The sequence below is a fragment of the Micropterus dolomieu genome, linkage group LG03 (assembly GCF_021292245.1).
Source record: "Micropterus dolomieu isolate WLL.071019.BEF.003 ecotype Adirondacks linkage group LG03, ASM2129224v1, whole genome shotgun sequence".
Taxonomy (NCBI): Eukaryota; Metazoa; Chordata; class Actinopteri; order Centrarchiformes; family Centrarchidae; genus Micropterus; species Micropterus dolomieu.
In genome coordinates, this window is record NC_060152.1 from 30,720,915 (window position 1) to 30,736,616 (window position 15,702).

General features: G+C 40.9%; 1 protein-coding gene and 1 long non-coding RNA gene across 2 annotated transcripts in view; one reads left to right on the forward strand and one right to left on the reverse strand.

Moving 5' to 3' along the window:
• The window catches only part of LOC123968254 (dolichyl-diphosphooligosaccharide--protein glycosyltransferase subunit STT3B-like), a 63,588-nt gene that overhangs the window by 27,910 nt on the left and 19,976 nt on the right, over positions 1-15,702 (reverse strand). The window lies entirely within an intron of this gene.
• LOC123968255 overlaps positions 4,583-15,702 on the forward strand; it is a 21,705-nt gene continuing 10,585 nt past the window's right edge. Inside the window, exons 1-2 of the long non-coding RNA XR_006824424.1 lie at positions 4,583-4,753; positions 4,907-5,087. This is a non-coding gene — a long non-coding RNA (uncharacterized LOC123968255). The remainder of the gene's footprint in view (positions 4,754-4,906; positions 5,088-15,702) is intronic.

Below are 15,702 nucleotides of genomic sequence, written 5' to 3' on the forward strand. Positions count from 1 at the left end.
GCATCTCTGGAGAGACCTGAAAATGGCTGTCCACCAACGTTTACCATCCAACCTGACAGAACTGGAGAGGATCTGCAAGGAGGAATGGCAGAGGATACCCAAATCCAGATGTGAAAAACTTGTTGCATCTTTCCCAAAACGACTCATGGCTGTATTAGATCAAAAGGGTGCTTCTACTAAATACTGAGCAAAGGGTCTGAATACTTATGACCATGTGATATTTCAGTTTTTCTTTTTTAATAAATTTGCAAAAATTTCTACATTTCTGTTTTTTTCTGTCAAGATGGGGTGCTGAGTGTACATTACTGAGAAATAAAATGAACTTTTTTGATTTTTGGAAAATGGCTGCAATGAAACAAAGAGTGAAAAATTTAAAGGGGTCTGAATACTTTCCGTACCCACTGTATATTAGCGATCCATATTACACAAGGTCATTTGGTGTCGCATCCAAGTAAGGGCTGGGATTTTCCCCAGACACTTCAGAAAGTGACTACTTGATAAAAGCAGTTGTATCCAGAGAATACATAACCCTCCACCCAACCCCACATGATATTACAGTACCAGACACTTCTCTTCATCCTTTTTTTCCTCTTCTCCTTCATGTCATAGGAGTTCCAGCTGCAGTCTCGACTAACAGTGCAAATAATCAATATTACTTGGTGAACTCTTTGTGTCACACGAGAAGATAAACAAAGTTCTGCACGGCTTCACGATAGTCACCAGAATATGAAAAAATGACCCCTGTATTTCCTTGTGGTCATTTGTTATAGTCAGTGAGAACAGGAAATGGACCAGAACCGAGTGAACTGACCAAACAGGTGTGAAAGTGACCCCCCTAAACATAAATAACACTTTAGTGGCCCAACAATAAGCAGAGGATTGAAAATACGACTCAATTGAAATATTTATTTTCACATGTCGACATGGAGAGATTTGGTTTTTCAGTTTTCATGAGAATCAAAAGGCCCATTTCCTAAAGCGTGAATGTTCCCGTTGCATCTCTGTAACTTGCTTATGATGATGATTTAGGTAACCAAACGCAGCCCACAAGTTCAGCTTGCCTTCAGCCGTCAAGTAAGAAACTCAAACGCAGTCATCTTACAGGCTAAATTGCAGAGCATGTGAACAAGGGCATGGCCAAGGCCTGGAGTGTACCCTATTTAATGTGCAGCACTAGGAATGTTTGAAAAACGTAGATACACATGTCTTCAATTTGCTACAAATCACACCATATGCTTACGTTCATAATTTTGTGAAATTTAACCATTTTTGAATTAAAAGGACACAATATATTTTAGATTTCCTAGAAGAAAAAAACACAACAGTGTTTTAGTCATTTAATTTGAATCTTTATTGACACACCTGGGTTTCAACATATTAAACCCGATCAAAGCAGGTCTGCTGACCTGTTGTGGGTGGGCCAGGTTACTGTAGCTGTACCAGACAAGCAGCAGTGAAAAGTATGAAAAGTACAAACACCGTGCTCTGTGAGGAGGTTGGGGAAAAGTTTCCATCAAACAAGCTTCAACTTAAAGCATTTAACAGAATTTAAAAGTAGCACAACTGAAAAGACACAACAAAAGAAACTTCAAATTCCCAGCTATGAGCAAAGGTTGGAAGTTGTGACGGTGTCAACACACAGTCACAGCATGGAAAATACTTCAAAGTTGCAATACCCCAGAGATAAACTGATGAAATAATATTAACATGAAAAACTGCAGAATAACTTCTATCAGCAAACTGCAAGGCTGAAGTTATAGCAGGCATGAAAAGAGAAGACATACAGAGGTGCCCTGAAAATCCTGGCAGCATTAGTGCCGCAGCAAGCAAGCCGCTGCCAGCTGGAACTACACCGATGTGACAACGACAGAGACGTGTAAAGTTGAGAATGGTCAATGGTAATTGGATGTTTGTATCTGCATGTGGCCTCTTACCACAGTGTCTAATACTTGGAGCTCAGAATCTAAATAGAGTAAAGAAAACTAGACAGGCCAGTGTCCCGGAGGTTCAAGCGCCTGAAACAATTCAGACCCAGAGGTTTAATGACCCAAGGTAAATGGGACGCCAAACGCACTGTGGAATATAAAAAACAGAAAATAATGGTGCACTTTCACAAACAGTGGGATACTAGCTGAAGCTCAGCATTCAAGCTATTTACAGTTAGGGTCTTGAGACTCCATTCCAGAGAGGTTTACACTGTATCTGTATACAATATGAAAGGCCCATATTGTGGAGGGGGGAGAAGTCAGTCCATGTCAGCTCAGATCTACAGGAGACTAGGAATCAGAGAAATGCTGTTAATGGACCGATTGTTGGGAAACTGGCACAAACTTCACTCTTCCACACGACTGCAGTCTCAAATAACAGAAGGGTAGAAACAAGGTTTTACTGACGTTTTTTTTTTTTTTAGAAACTTTAAGAGAAATTAAGAACAAAACTCACCAGGAGGAAACTCTCCAGTGGTTCGATTTGTCCTTTCTTCCCGACACTCTACCTTCTCATTCATCTTCAGCGTTCTGCCAGCCTTCCATTTCTCAAGTTGTTCTCAGCCACAGAGACTTTAAGAGGAACAATCTAACTACAGCATTGTCTATAATTAGACTGGCCTGGTAGATTGAGTGCCGCTATTGTACAAATTCTGCATCTAGCCCCTGGCTTTCAGACAGAGACTGTGCTGATACACAGCAGTTAGTCTGCTTGTCCCCCGAGCTTCTCCACAAGTATGTAAGTGCTCAATAGAAACGGTCCCTCAATGAAAAACAGGAATTTGATGGAGGAACTGCAGCATATGGCTTGCTCAGACCCCTTAGGAGTGAGTGCTAGATTGAGAGTATGTGCGCGGGTGTTCATGCTCACTCTTGAGGCTCAGACATTTGATTGAAAAAAGAAGGGGGTGGAGAGTGGTGGTGGTGGTGGTGGTGGTGGTGGGGGGGGGAGCGCGTTTTCCTTTTACAATCATGGTCAAAGAAAGCCAGGAGTATCCTCTAGCGTTCAGCTAGCCAGTGGACAGAAGAAACACTCATAATAGTCATATTGACTCTCTGAATTATATGCTCTTAAACCTTTTTCAGCCTGGATCCCAGACAAAACTAAATTGTGTCTCACCCATGGGATCCGGCGCTCATTACAGAAGCTCTTTTCATGTGCTGACTGACCAGAAACAGGCTAACTAGCCTTTGTTGAGCCAGACAAGGACATTAAATTATCTTCAACGGCTGGTACAGTTCAGCTATGGCTGGGGAATCTGTCTTTTCCAAAAGTCTTCATTCATGAAGGCTTTTCCACAAGAGGTTGGTGAATTTTCCAAATGTCACTGTGCTGTACAGTTTCCTGTCCTAGTCCAAGAATATTAGTAACTAGGATTGATAACTGATATTTGGGATGTTTTGATGAATCAAATTCAGCTCATTTGCTTTTCATTTTAGCATTGCAGATAAGAAATTCAGATAACCAACATGATCCCCACCACAGAGGCATCCGACACCCGAGGCAGTTTACACTCCTGTATAGGCCCACATGGTCTCCAGGCCGTGCTATTAACCCCTGCAGGACTCTTGATGCAGTCAGTTGAGCAGGCCTAGTCCTAGTGCCTGAAATCTCAAATGGAAAATGGCTACTGTGTATCAGAGGTTTATACATTGAAAGTTTAATCTAATGAATTAGTATCCGTTGTAGCTTTAATTTCTTGCTCCATGGACCCTGATCAAGGATGGCAACTTTAAAACTAAAAGATTTTGGGACTCAAGAAGTGAGGGGGTGTGATTAAAAGGTCAGAAGCTGATGGCATCAGTGGCAACAACAAAATATTCCAATGTTGCTTGTGTGTAAGAGGGGCCTATTCTAATAACATTAAATCAGTGATCAGTATTGGCCCTAAAACTCCTGATCAAAGCACCCCTATTAGGTATGAAACCAGAGTGTAATATAATACTCAGCCAGAGACTGCAGATAGTGTCCTACTTATGTCAGGCACATCCCTATGCCTGGAAGATAAACTAATAAAACATACATAAAGATGTATGGTACCAGTATTACCTGAAGGCATTATTCACTCTACGCTAATAGCTTTAGCGTGAAGAGTAAAATATATTTAGATGGCCATTTGTTAAAATCCACTGAGGGAAAACAATGCGCTGTTCTCTTCAGTTTTTCACTTAAATATATTGCTGACAAGGCATACACGAGAGATTTTGTACAAAATCCAGCCTCAAATGCATCGCTAAGCTTCCATTAGCAGCAGCTTTCTGGGTTAAATCTGAATAAGTCTTGGGAAGCAAAGCGCTGCAGCAAAAACACCAATCGTTCTTCGTCAGTTGTCATCTGGTAAATAAATGTTAGCTAGACAAATTAAAGTCTATAAATAATTCAGTCACACAGCTGAAAGCTTTATTACACCGAGGTAAATCTATTTTACCACAGACCCTTTGTGGGCTCACTGTAACGTCTTCCCTGGCCTGCAGGGGGGCGGACACTGAAGCTTTGAATGAAAATAAAAATGTAAGCATCATTTGGACTAATCACCATGGCAACACTTGCAATCTGCTACTGCATATGCATTAGGAAAATGGTAGTGTGATGCCCATCTCTGAGCTGAAATATGTTTATACATACAAGTAAACCAACTCAGTTCACTTTTTACGTGCGTGCATAAACGCCTGTGGACCAATACTTCATTTTCTTTTGACAGTAGCTGTAGTGGCCCTTTTGAATAACACCAGTGGATGATGCTGCAGTGCAGTGGTGAGACTGGGGTGTAAGTGATGATGAATGATGTCTCCAATAAGGCAAAAAATGCCATCTGTTCAGGAAAATATCTGATCATTTCTGATTACAAGCACTTTGCCAACCCTTTTTCTTCCCTGTGTTCGTACTGGAAATTGCTCTGCTGCATCTTTAAACATGGCAGACGTCCGAAGAGCGGCATCACCTTTTAATGACCGTCCTGTACTACCATCTTTTCCCAAGGACAGGCAGGGCAGCGGCAGCCTCTGCAGGGGGATTGTGCTCCCTGCTGGTTTCAGATGGCACGCGTGGGAGCCCGACAGAGGAGGATTGAAAAACGCACAGCTCTGAGGAGATGACAGGAGGTGACATCATAGAGACTCACGCACAGCTGCACACTTCTAGCTCACACACACACACACACACACACACACACACACACACACACACACACACACACACACAGCTAAACAGTATGAACACGGGCTGATATGCATGCAAATAAAAGACACGCTTATAAAAGATATTTATAGAAATAGTCCCAAAAGACAAACATACAGTTGACATAAATAAATGTAGAAATATATAAATATGGATTAGACAATGCAAGTTTTTTTTCCATGTAACAACAGTGCCTCTGGAAACAGGTCATTTTGGACAGATGAAACCAGAGCATATTTTTAAGATTTATAGATTCTTTAGGACACTCTGTTTTAAAGCAGCACGTTCATAGGGAAAGCCTTCATCCATGTATCAGGATACCCCATTTCAGACTACTAGAGCAGTAAATCCACCAAATGCCACTTGTCCTCCTGCTCAAACCACACCCCTGATCAAAAAATCTGACACTCTCCTCTCTCTACTACACACTCAATGTGAAACACTTCTATTACACGGGTTTACTAAAGGTATTAGTAAAGCCGGGGCACTGCGGTAAGGACTCTGTAGTACACGTTACGTACGCTCCATCATGCGAGCACCCATGAATCAATACAGCACCAAAAGTAAAAGTACTCATCATGCAAATATATTATTATTATTATTATATATTAACATACTTTACATCCAGTACTTATTGGGCAAATTTTTGTTAAACTTTGTTGTTATGTGATGCTCAGGTGCTTAATCTTTAATAATAATAATAATAATAATACATGATCATTTACTTTTGTATTAATAATCTAAATCTGCAAATGAATTAGTAATTAAAGCTTTAATATACATGTAGTGAAGTAAAAGCTTAACATTTGCCTCTGAAATGTAGTGGAGTAGAAGTGGCATTAAATGGAATTAATTATGTAAATTATAAGTGCCTCAAAATTGTAGTCAAGTACAGTACTGAGTACGTGTACTTCCACCACTGCACAGGGCACAGAAGCACACATGTGAAGAGAAGAAATGTTCTGGATTATATGTCTAAACCCTGCAAAAAAAAACACACAGCAGTAGATTATTAGCCGCCAATAACTTAGAAACCTGTCTGGCAATGATGACTAGAACAGGCTATATATTAACCAACTCTGTCTGTCACTCACACCATTATTGTGTCCTTGCATAAATACAGGGAAGCAAAATGACCTCCAATGGCAGCTATAACACTGAGTGAAAACACAGTCAACAAACTGTTAGCAGCCAATTTACTAGTAAGTGACACCTGGCTACCTGGATTGGGCTTCACATCCCACTAAAAATAGCAACAATATGTTTTGGGCTCCTGGGGGGAAAAAGTATTAACTTTTGAGGGAACCATTCAGCTAACTAACACAGCATGGGCTCAGGATAAGACACAAACACAGAAGAGACAGGAAGCACAGTAAAACTGAAGTTTCTCTGTATTATCCATGAGGAGGCAGACTGAGCCACAGTTTCATACCGTCACAGGACTGTAGGCAGGGGTCACAGGGGCAGAAGGCTAAAATATACAGAGCTTCATACCATGGTGGAGTGCTTTCCACACAATCAGGAGTGGGCAGGGGTCAGAGGCCCGGGGTAAAATAGACAGAGACTATAATAGCATTTTTTGTTACATATATGGTATGAGCTGGTGTTTAAGCAGCAATGTTGTTTAACCGGTCACTCTGAATGCTTGATGAGAGGGGAGCAGCCAACAAGAAAGAAATGAGGCTCTCTTCTACTGCCTCTCCTCTAAAATCACTCCCATCACCTCTTAACTCCAGTGGTTCCATTTTAAGTAAAACTTCATTTCACAGTCTGTGGAGATAGTAGATGGGAGGCTCATCATCTCTGTTTGTGAACTGTTGCATTGTTCTGACGCTTGGCTGAGATGTGAGAAGAAGGGAGGAGGAGGCGATGAGAAAGAACAGGAAAGACAGGAGATTAGTAAAATGGATGTAGGAAGGAGCAGAAGGTAGAAGAGAAGGAAGAGATAAAATGAGCAAAGGAACAGACAGTAAGGAGTGGAAACTAATGACTGCATTTATTATAGATTCATCTGATTACCTTTTTATTAATTGCTTGGTCAATAACATGCGGAGTATCCATTAAAATTTGCCTTAGGTGCATCTTCAGATTGTTTGTTTTGTCCAAATTCAAATTCAATTCACTATCACATAAGATAGAATGGCAGCAATTCCTCACAACTCACAAGCTAGATTTAGGGAACATTTGGAATTAGCTTCATCACTAACGATCAATCAATTATAAAAAGTTGCCAAGGAATTTTCTTCCGACTGAAAAAAAGCTCTGAACTGAGCAGCTGGAAGAATAGCGTCTACTTGGATGAAGCTAATAGATTCGTCAACTTTCCATCATTTGTCTTTACATTAAAAGAAACATAACCAGAAGTTCAAAAAGCACATGACACACTGCAGCCCAGGTTTGGGTGTTTTTTCAGTCTTGGTAAGAGAAAAAAAAGGGTCAGTTAATTAATTAAAAAGGATTCATTAAAATGGTTTAAAGGGTGTTTTCAATTTTAAAATCATCATGGTTTATTTTCTTTCACCCCGAGTGGAAAAAGGAGTGTGTGAGCTGAGGCTGTGGAGTAGTAGAAAGAAAGAAACAAGGCACAAAATGCCCCACAGCAAGAGATATGGAAAGCCAATAAAAATGTGTAGTATGCTGCTTATTAAAAAAATAACAATTACAGCACAAGTGCTTGCACCTGTGTTGCCATTATAGAAACAAGAGCACTTACAGCTGATCTTGAATCGGACCCAGGAGCAAAACTGGCTCTCAAGATTTAAAGCCAATGATGCAAAATGTTGGATGGGGAGAAATGTGGTGAAGCGAGCAGTCTTATTTTCACGGGATGTGCTAGTCTGTCAGTGCAGAGGGCCAGAAAATGCAAAAACGCATCAAATGACAAACGTGACAATAAAACCTGTCTGTTGCGTGGAGACACAAAAGCTAGAGTAAAGCTCTGGCCTGCACTGAGACACACACATACGACTGAACAGACAGTGCTGGTGTTTGGATAGCTGGCAGTTTCAGCCAAGCAAACATGCTTTGTTTTCATTAGCATCTAATCTTGTAAATTGTCAAAATGTAAATGCATGAAAAACCTTGATAATAATCAGTGCTAGAGAGAAGTTGAAATGTGCATGAGATGGAACGAAAGAAGCAGAGCGAGAGGAGGGGCCCAGGTTTTGTTTGGTTAGGTAGAGTAGAGGAGGTGTGGAAGTCAGAGCCCAGAGGAGGAGTGGGACCTCAAACAAAAGCATTTATTAAAATCTGATGATGTTTCATCAAATTCACACAAATCCTACATTGCCATAAGCGGGGGCAGACAAGGAGACACATTGAGGATGACTGCACCTGGGTATGACTGGCTGATTAAAAAACAACACCCAAGGGTAACTACAGTTACGAACCAACAATTGCACAACTCAGGCACAACTATCCCCTTGGCTTCACATAAGCCAAATGAATCAGATCAAACAATTTCCAAACTAAATCGCCCTCAAAACCATCTGCTCAGTTTGCACCTAGAAGGCTGTGGACAAGATAAGGGATCATAATAGTAAAAATTACCATTTTCATTATCTAAGTCACCTACAGTACAACAGGCGAGGGGAAGCAGCAACCAGGGACAGAGACGATAGTTTATCACATGTGGTCTTACACCAGAAAAAGAAACGAATTACAATTTTTTATTTCACCCTTGGGCCAGCTATAATGAAAACTTGCTTTAGTTATCTGGGGAGCCAGAAAAGCAAGGCCCCCATCAGAGATCTGCGGCTGGTGCCAGCGCCACAGACGTAGCATGGGTGCTTTAAAGTATCTTCTTCAACCTACTGCTGCCTGTGAAAAGCACTCAACTGTTATTTCCATGTGGTTCTATTTACAGGCTTGTACAATTAGACTCCACAAGTAGCAGGTTACAGGTTCAACTCAAGCACCAACTGAAAAACATTGAAGCCAGTGATTTCTTTTTTCGCGAGAGCTGCCACAGTTTGTTCAAATGGCCCTCTATTTTTGGGGGAGATAAATCCAAGAACACCTCAAAAGTCCTATTCAAAAAAAGTCATTTGAGTTAGTACCCTATTTCATGGTCTGATTCAGTCCATTTCAGAAAGTGATGAGAAAGAGAAGAAGCCTTTAAAACGGAGCATACTAGTGTGCTGTTCCTCTCATCATGTTAGTCTGATTCCCTACATCAATCTGTACTATTCGCCGTTCCAGCCCATATGGCCACGTAAAATTTTGTATCCGTGTTGTAATTTCCTTGCAGAAGAGCACAGTACTGTTGAAGTGGATCTACACCATCGTCAAAAGGCTTCACTTTGTTCAGCAGGGTGACTGAGAAGTCTGAGGTGAAAAAAGCTCACAACTTAAAGCTGTATTAATCAATTTCTGGCCACTAGGGGGCGGAAGAACTCCAAAACAAGTTGGCAGACACATAGTCCTGACATACTGTCGCTTTATAAAAGTTAATGTGGCTAACATCTTAGCCAACTACTATTTACACATTCAACAGATAAAAAGCAAAATTATCATCCAATGTGTTTCTGGCCTCCTGTTCAATACCGTTCAACTCCTTTTTGGCCTCAAACAAGCCACTGAGCGTACAGTGGGTCAGACTGTTAGCTGAAAACAAACAGAGCTGATGAGAGTGGCTCTAATGAACCACAGTAGCTTTGCAGGCAGTAAAAAACTAAAAAGCCCTGTAGAGCTTTGTAGAGTTAGATGATACTTGTCCTAGATATTCACCAACAATTTCCAATTACATGCAGTCTTTAACTAAATATTCACGTAAAACATTGATGACTGCAGCTTTAAAGAGATCTGTTTAAAAGAAATTCATGGCAAGTCCAATCTGTACTTGTAATTAGAGACTGAAACAATTAGCTGATGTTGAGCGACAGAATATTTCACTATTTTGATAATCAGTTAATTGTAAAGTCCTTTTTTAAGCAAAAAGGCCAAATAAACTAAATATCTTTGAATTCTGGACTGTTGGTTAGACAAAACAAGCCATTTGAGGACTTTCACTTGGGCTCTTGGATACTGTGATGGTCTAGAGCTACTCTCATGACTAGGGCTGTGCGATATGACAATATCTATCGTTTGATGATAGAAAAACATCTATCGTTTATAATTATGCTCCATCGTTCATATTGCTGTGTCACAAATGCCACACTACTATAATATTTTGGTGAGGGAACGACGCTTTGCACCTCTGTGAAGTTAGTTTTAAGTTGGAATTCGACATCCTGCCTAACATTAGTTATATTACTAGCTGTGTTGTTGTTCACTCTATCATGGTATTTGTCATGGTGATGGATTTCTCCAGATTCGCTTAAGTTACCCCACCTTTATTATGCAGAGAAATATCCCGAGTTACAGTTGGAAATGCCATATTTCATTAAATTTACAGAAAATGTTCTATATCGGACATATATCGTTACTAGGATATGAAATGACCTATATTAAGATATGAATGATATGTCATACCGCACAGCCCTACTCATGACCTGAGCAGGTGCTTTCTTTCAGATTTGGAAAGGTATCCTAAACCTTACTTAACAGAGGGAAAACTTTTATTACACAGTAGAGATGGGGCCTGATGAGTAGTCCAGCAGAGCAACAGAAGCAGTAGTACACCTGTGGTGTTTGGCTGCTCTCCCTCCCAATTTTGTTTTTTTTTTACCCTTCTCCACTGTGTACATTCGCTCACTTTCCCAGATCTCAGCATGTGGGGCCGCCTCTGTTACAGAGACCTTTTGTTGCTTTACACCGACAGACTGGAGAAGAATATATTTTTCTTGAAAATCAATAAGATGGAGATAAATAGATCGGAAAAATAAGCACAGTTCAAAACCCCAGTGATGAAGACGGTGAAGAAGTTAACTGAGCATGTACAGTACAGCATGTAGCCTAAATGATCCTTGAAGAAAAGGAGGGAGGGAGGCACCTCTCAGAAATGCTTACCTTGCTGACGGGTTAGCTTGAAGGCCTGACACAACACACTGAAAAAGCCTCTTCCCTGGACAGCAGACACTATCAAATATGCATTAGGGAACTGTGCCTTTTTTGGTGCTGGACCAAGTCAAAAAAAGGTCCTGAAGCAGCAATCTGGGAGGGGAAGAGTTTACGCGAGGGTGAAGCAAGGGTTTGGAGCAGCTGAAAGTTCTGCACTATTATTGATTATAAACATTTTTGACCTTCAACAATTTCAAGGGATGTCCAATTTTGGCATGCATGTCCAGAGTGCTAAACTCAAACAAAAATAATATATTAGATAAAATAGTTTTTAGAATAGAAAGTTAGATTTACATTTGTAGTCACATATAGAGAATAGGATTCTCTGACCACACATAGTCAGTGATGGAGTACAGCATTTACATAACTGCCATGCCTTAATAAAAGCACAGAGTCACAGGCTTGGCTCTCCAGCAGTGCTGGTTGGTCAGTCAGAAGCACTAACAGCCTAACAACAACACTGTCTAAACCCATTGCAGTCATGATGATTATTTAATGAGGAGTTGCTTTGCTTCTGCAACCAGCTGCTCAACACATCTGAGTGCCTTAGGAACAGATCACAGGAGAAGAGACAGACCAGCTCTGCAAACTAGCATTCACTGCACACACACACAGCACACTGAGGAAGCATGGGGTTTTCATACAGCCTCTGGAAAAATAATAAAAAGCCTATTGACCACATATTGTGCATAGAACAGCGCAGGTCAACCAGCTCACCTTGGTTTCTGACCATTTTCTCTTGTAGCACATATTTGTAAAACTCTATACAATAACACAAGTAGGCTACTTGCAGCTTATGAACATATTGTATTAATAAGCCATTAATAATTTCAGCTAGAAAGGGGCTTGTGCTGCCTCTTTTGCGGCATGCAGGGATTTTCAAAGCCGCTTACAGCTACTCTAGAGCAATGGTCCTCAAAGTGAGTGCCTTAGGGTCAGGGTTCAGCATCATGCATGTTTCATTTTGTTTCCACTGCACATTTACTGTAGGCTTACATTTCAGTTCAACAGTTTGCCACATCAAAAACGAGGACACGTTTACATTAAATATTAACACACTTTACCCACTTGTTTGAATGAGTAAATTACACGTATAGTGACTTTATTTTACTATCAATGGATCCTGGTGCCATTCTTTAGTGTTCATTACATAGACTCTATAGAAGATGTGGATGTAGCCACTGTGACATCATCCATTGGTTTATGGACTACAGTTCTGCCATCTTAGTTTTTGTGAACCAGTGTTCAGTGACAAATAACGCTTTACTATAATATTACTACTTTTCCCAGTAACTAGTAGTGTAAGGGATTACTATTTCCAAAACAGTAGTAATATTACAGTTACTAATCCAAGTAACGCTGCGTTACTGCATTACCACAATGCACCACACTTGATGTATGCAACTGCGCGGCAGGTCAGCGGCACCAGGCCATCTCTTGTTTAAGTCAGCTGTTAGCCTAAAAGCTAAAGGAAGAATGGAGAACGAGGGAGAGAGAGGAGTTCTTTCCACAGCTTTAAGCAGCTACTGCCATTATTGTGTCACAGTCTAAGATCCATACAACATTGTCGTCCGCCGTTAACTTTATGCGACCAGCAACAAGCTTTCAACCGCCAGCAATTCTACATCGAATTCATTGAAGCATGTGCTAAAGCAGCACAGCAACGTTAAAAATAGAAACAACGGCTGCTACAGCCAGTGATGCTTCCACTCGTCGGCATTGACTTGCTTTATTGTTTTAGTAAGTTTAGTAATATAACTAGAGTTTTAGGGCTGGTTTAGGGGGTGAAAATGAAAAAGTGAAATCACTGAAGGGGTGCCACGGTTAACAAACTACCTTAGACCAAAGCGGCTACCTTAATTAACCTTAACTAAAAATGTTAAACGAGTAATCCACCAATGTGATAAAAATGCCCTTGTTTTAAGAAAAGGTATTATTGCTACTTAATCGTTATTCATAATCTACTGAGACACAGTAGAGACACATACAAGCATACCACCATTTATTTTTATTCTAATGTCAAATATTTGCATGCAGTATGTGTGTGTAGCATGGAGAGGCTACAACTTCATTCAAAGTGCAATCCTGTGTTGTAAAATGACAAATGACTGAACACTGAACGTTGTATTATCACCTCACACCATAGCTTCTTAAAATTCTTTGTTTTGTCAGTGCTGTGGCTTCAAGGCAGAAAGCAGACTTCTGTCTGTACCCACGGTGTCTGGCACTACTCAGAGTTAACCTGCTATTTTCACTTTTTTAAAGAATCAAAACAGAGTCTTGGTGCTGAACACAATCTGCAGCTGATGGACGACAACTTGCCACTATGGCTGACCGAGCAGACAAACTGACCAGCCACGGCAAAAATTGACCTCCATTTAGCTGGTGGCTTGGTGCCATTACTCACCCTGCATGTCAGAGCAAGTTATTTGGTGCTTAGTACACAGCATGGATACACAAGTGATAAGGTCACACTGCTAAAAAGCCTCTACAGAAGAAAAAAGATGGGTGTAAACTCACATCTTACAAAATCCAATTTCCTTTAGGTTTCCTAGGTGTGAACCTGACATTTGAAAGGAAACTCAAGGCACATTAAAAACATGGTATGAAACTAATGCCGGGCGTGGTCAGAAGTGTGTTCAGTTGAACCTGTACCCTCACCCAACAGTGATGTCACCAGGTCCAGGAGCGCACCTGTCTTCGCTGCAGCAAGGTGAAAAGACAAACCACTGGAGGTTAGCAAAAAACAAGATTTTAGGAGATGTTAGGTTACGCTTACAAGTTTACTCCTCCCTCCTGCAAGCAGTGATTTCCCAAGTTATGACATTCAACAATATGTTCCTACACATGTTAGCAAGATATGAGCATTACCAAATAAACTGGCTAAACAAAATCAAAATGGTTACTTGGTGATCTGTAATATCCAATGCATTCAGATTGTGTTTGGCACGTTTACCGCTCTGATAACAGCTTTGAACCGGCTGTCTGTAGTGTGCGCTTCGGTCTTTCATATCTTCTACTGAGCGATGAGTCAATTTCTTTTCATATCACAGCAGCCTTGGCCTGAGGACTGCTTTTTTGTGACCGTCTGCTGGCTCCTCTGCAAAACCACCATAAAAATCACAAGGTTTATTAGGAATACAGACGATACAGCAGGTCTGTCTCTGTGTGTGTGTGTGTGTGTGTGTATCTGCTGTGGACTATTTAATGCAGACCATGAAATCTAACTCGCAGGAATATGGAGGCAGACTCATTCATGAGAATGGACTGCTAGCCCTATAGGCTCCAGACCATCTGACAAAATGTATTTGAGCCATTATAGACGGAGCTGCATGGCCTTGGTTTGCTTGTTTACTGCATTACTGATGTGAGTGATCCGAAAAGATAAGATTTTTTTAAAAAACTTTTGCAGAGACCATGAAAATCCCACAGCATAAGCAGACTGCTCATTCACTCCCTTTCTCTTGCCCAATATCCTGACTCTCCAATACTACGCCTCCTTGCACACTAAGGTCAGATTACTAATAATATAGGACACAGAGCTATCGCAGCAGAAATGGCTGCTGCTCTATATATGCTTATATTAAAAAGCAGGCCATTTATACTAATACAAGCTGTGCCATCACAGGCATCAGAGTGCAAAACAAAGCATAACCATTCCCATTATGAAAGGCGGTGGAACGTGTAGGTCGATGTGGCCGCACTGGGTCTAACTGAGGAAAAATGTTGCAAATACATTTAGAGTAGTGTACTACAGCAATTGTCATTGTGAGGCCTGGAGCTTTGTTTCTTAAATTAGAGGTCACGGGCCTATCTATGGTGGGTGGCTGCCCACATGATGAAGGAGGCAATATGTTTCCATGAGTCTGGCTTCTGGGGGAAGACTGTCCTATTTGTCATTTGGCTCTCAGGCTGAAAGAGAAATTCACAGCCGGCTCTCTCTGTAAACTGGGGCTCAATGAAACACTTTACTTGGGTTTTAGAAAGCTGGTAAACTGTTAGTGGGACTCGTGCAGACTAACAAAAATGACACAATGAACCTAAAAAGCAAAAGTAAGTTTACTGTAGTAATTTGTAAGTATTTTGCAATGGTTACGCAGTAAAACCTGTATACATTAGGGCCATTTTATACTAGAAAGAGAAGTGGTTTATGTCCAACCATGTCAGAAATCAAAACTGATTATAGTTGTTCTGAACGGCCACACTGGAGGGCGGAGAGAAAAGCAGGCTGTCACAGGGAGGGGGATAACAGCACATTTCCAGACAGTCTCTCCTGGAAGGCATTCATTGTGATGCACTAGGTTGTTCACATAAAAAAAAGTGACAGAAGTAGTTGTGTAACAAATGAAAAATGAGCAAGAGAGAAGTACAAACCCCGCTTACTTCCTCACCTCTGCACAGTTAACCAATCAATGCTTCGGTGACCTCTGTGGGTTGAAAAGTTCAAGTTTGTTGCACTTCTGAACACTTGCAGTTGGGAACGTTCTGTATCAGGACACCTAGGAGTTTATTTCATGCTTATACAAAAGGGCCTTAAAC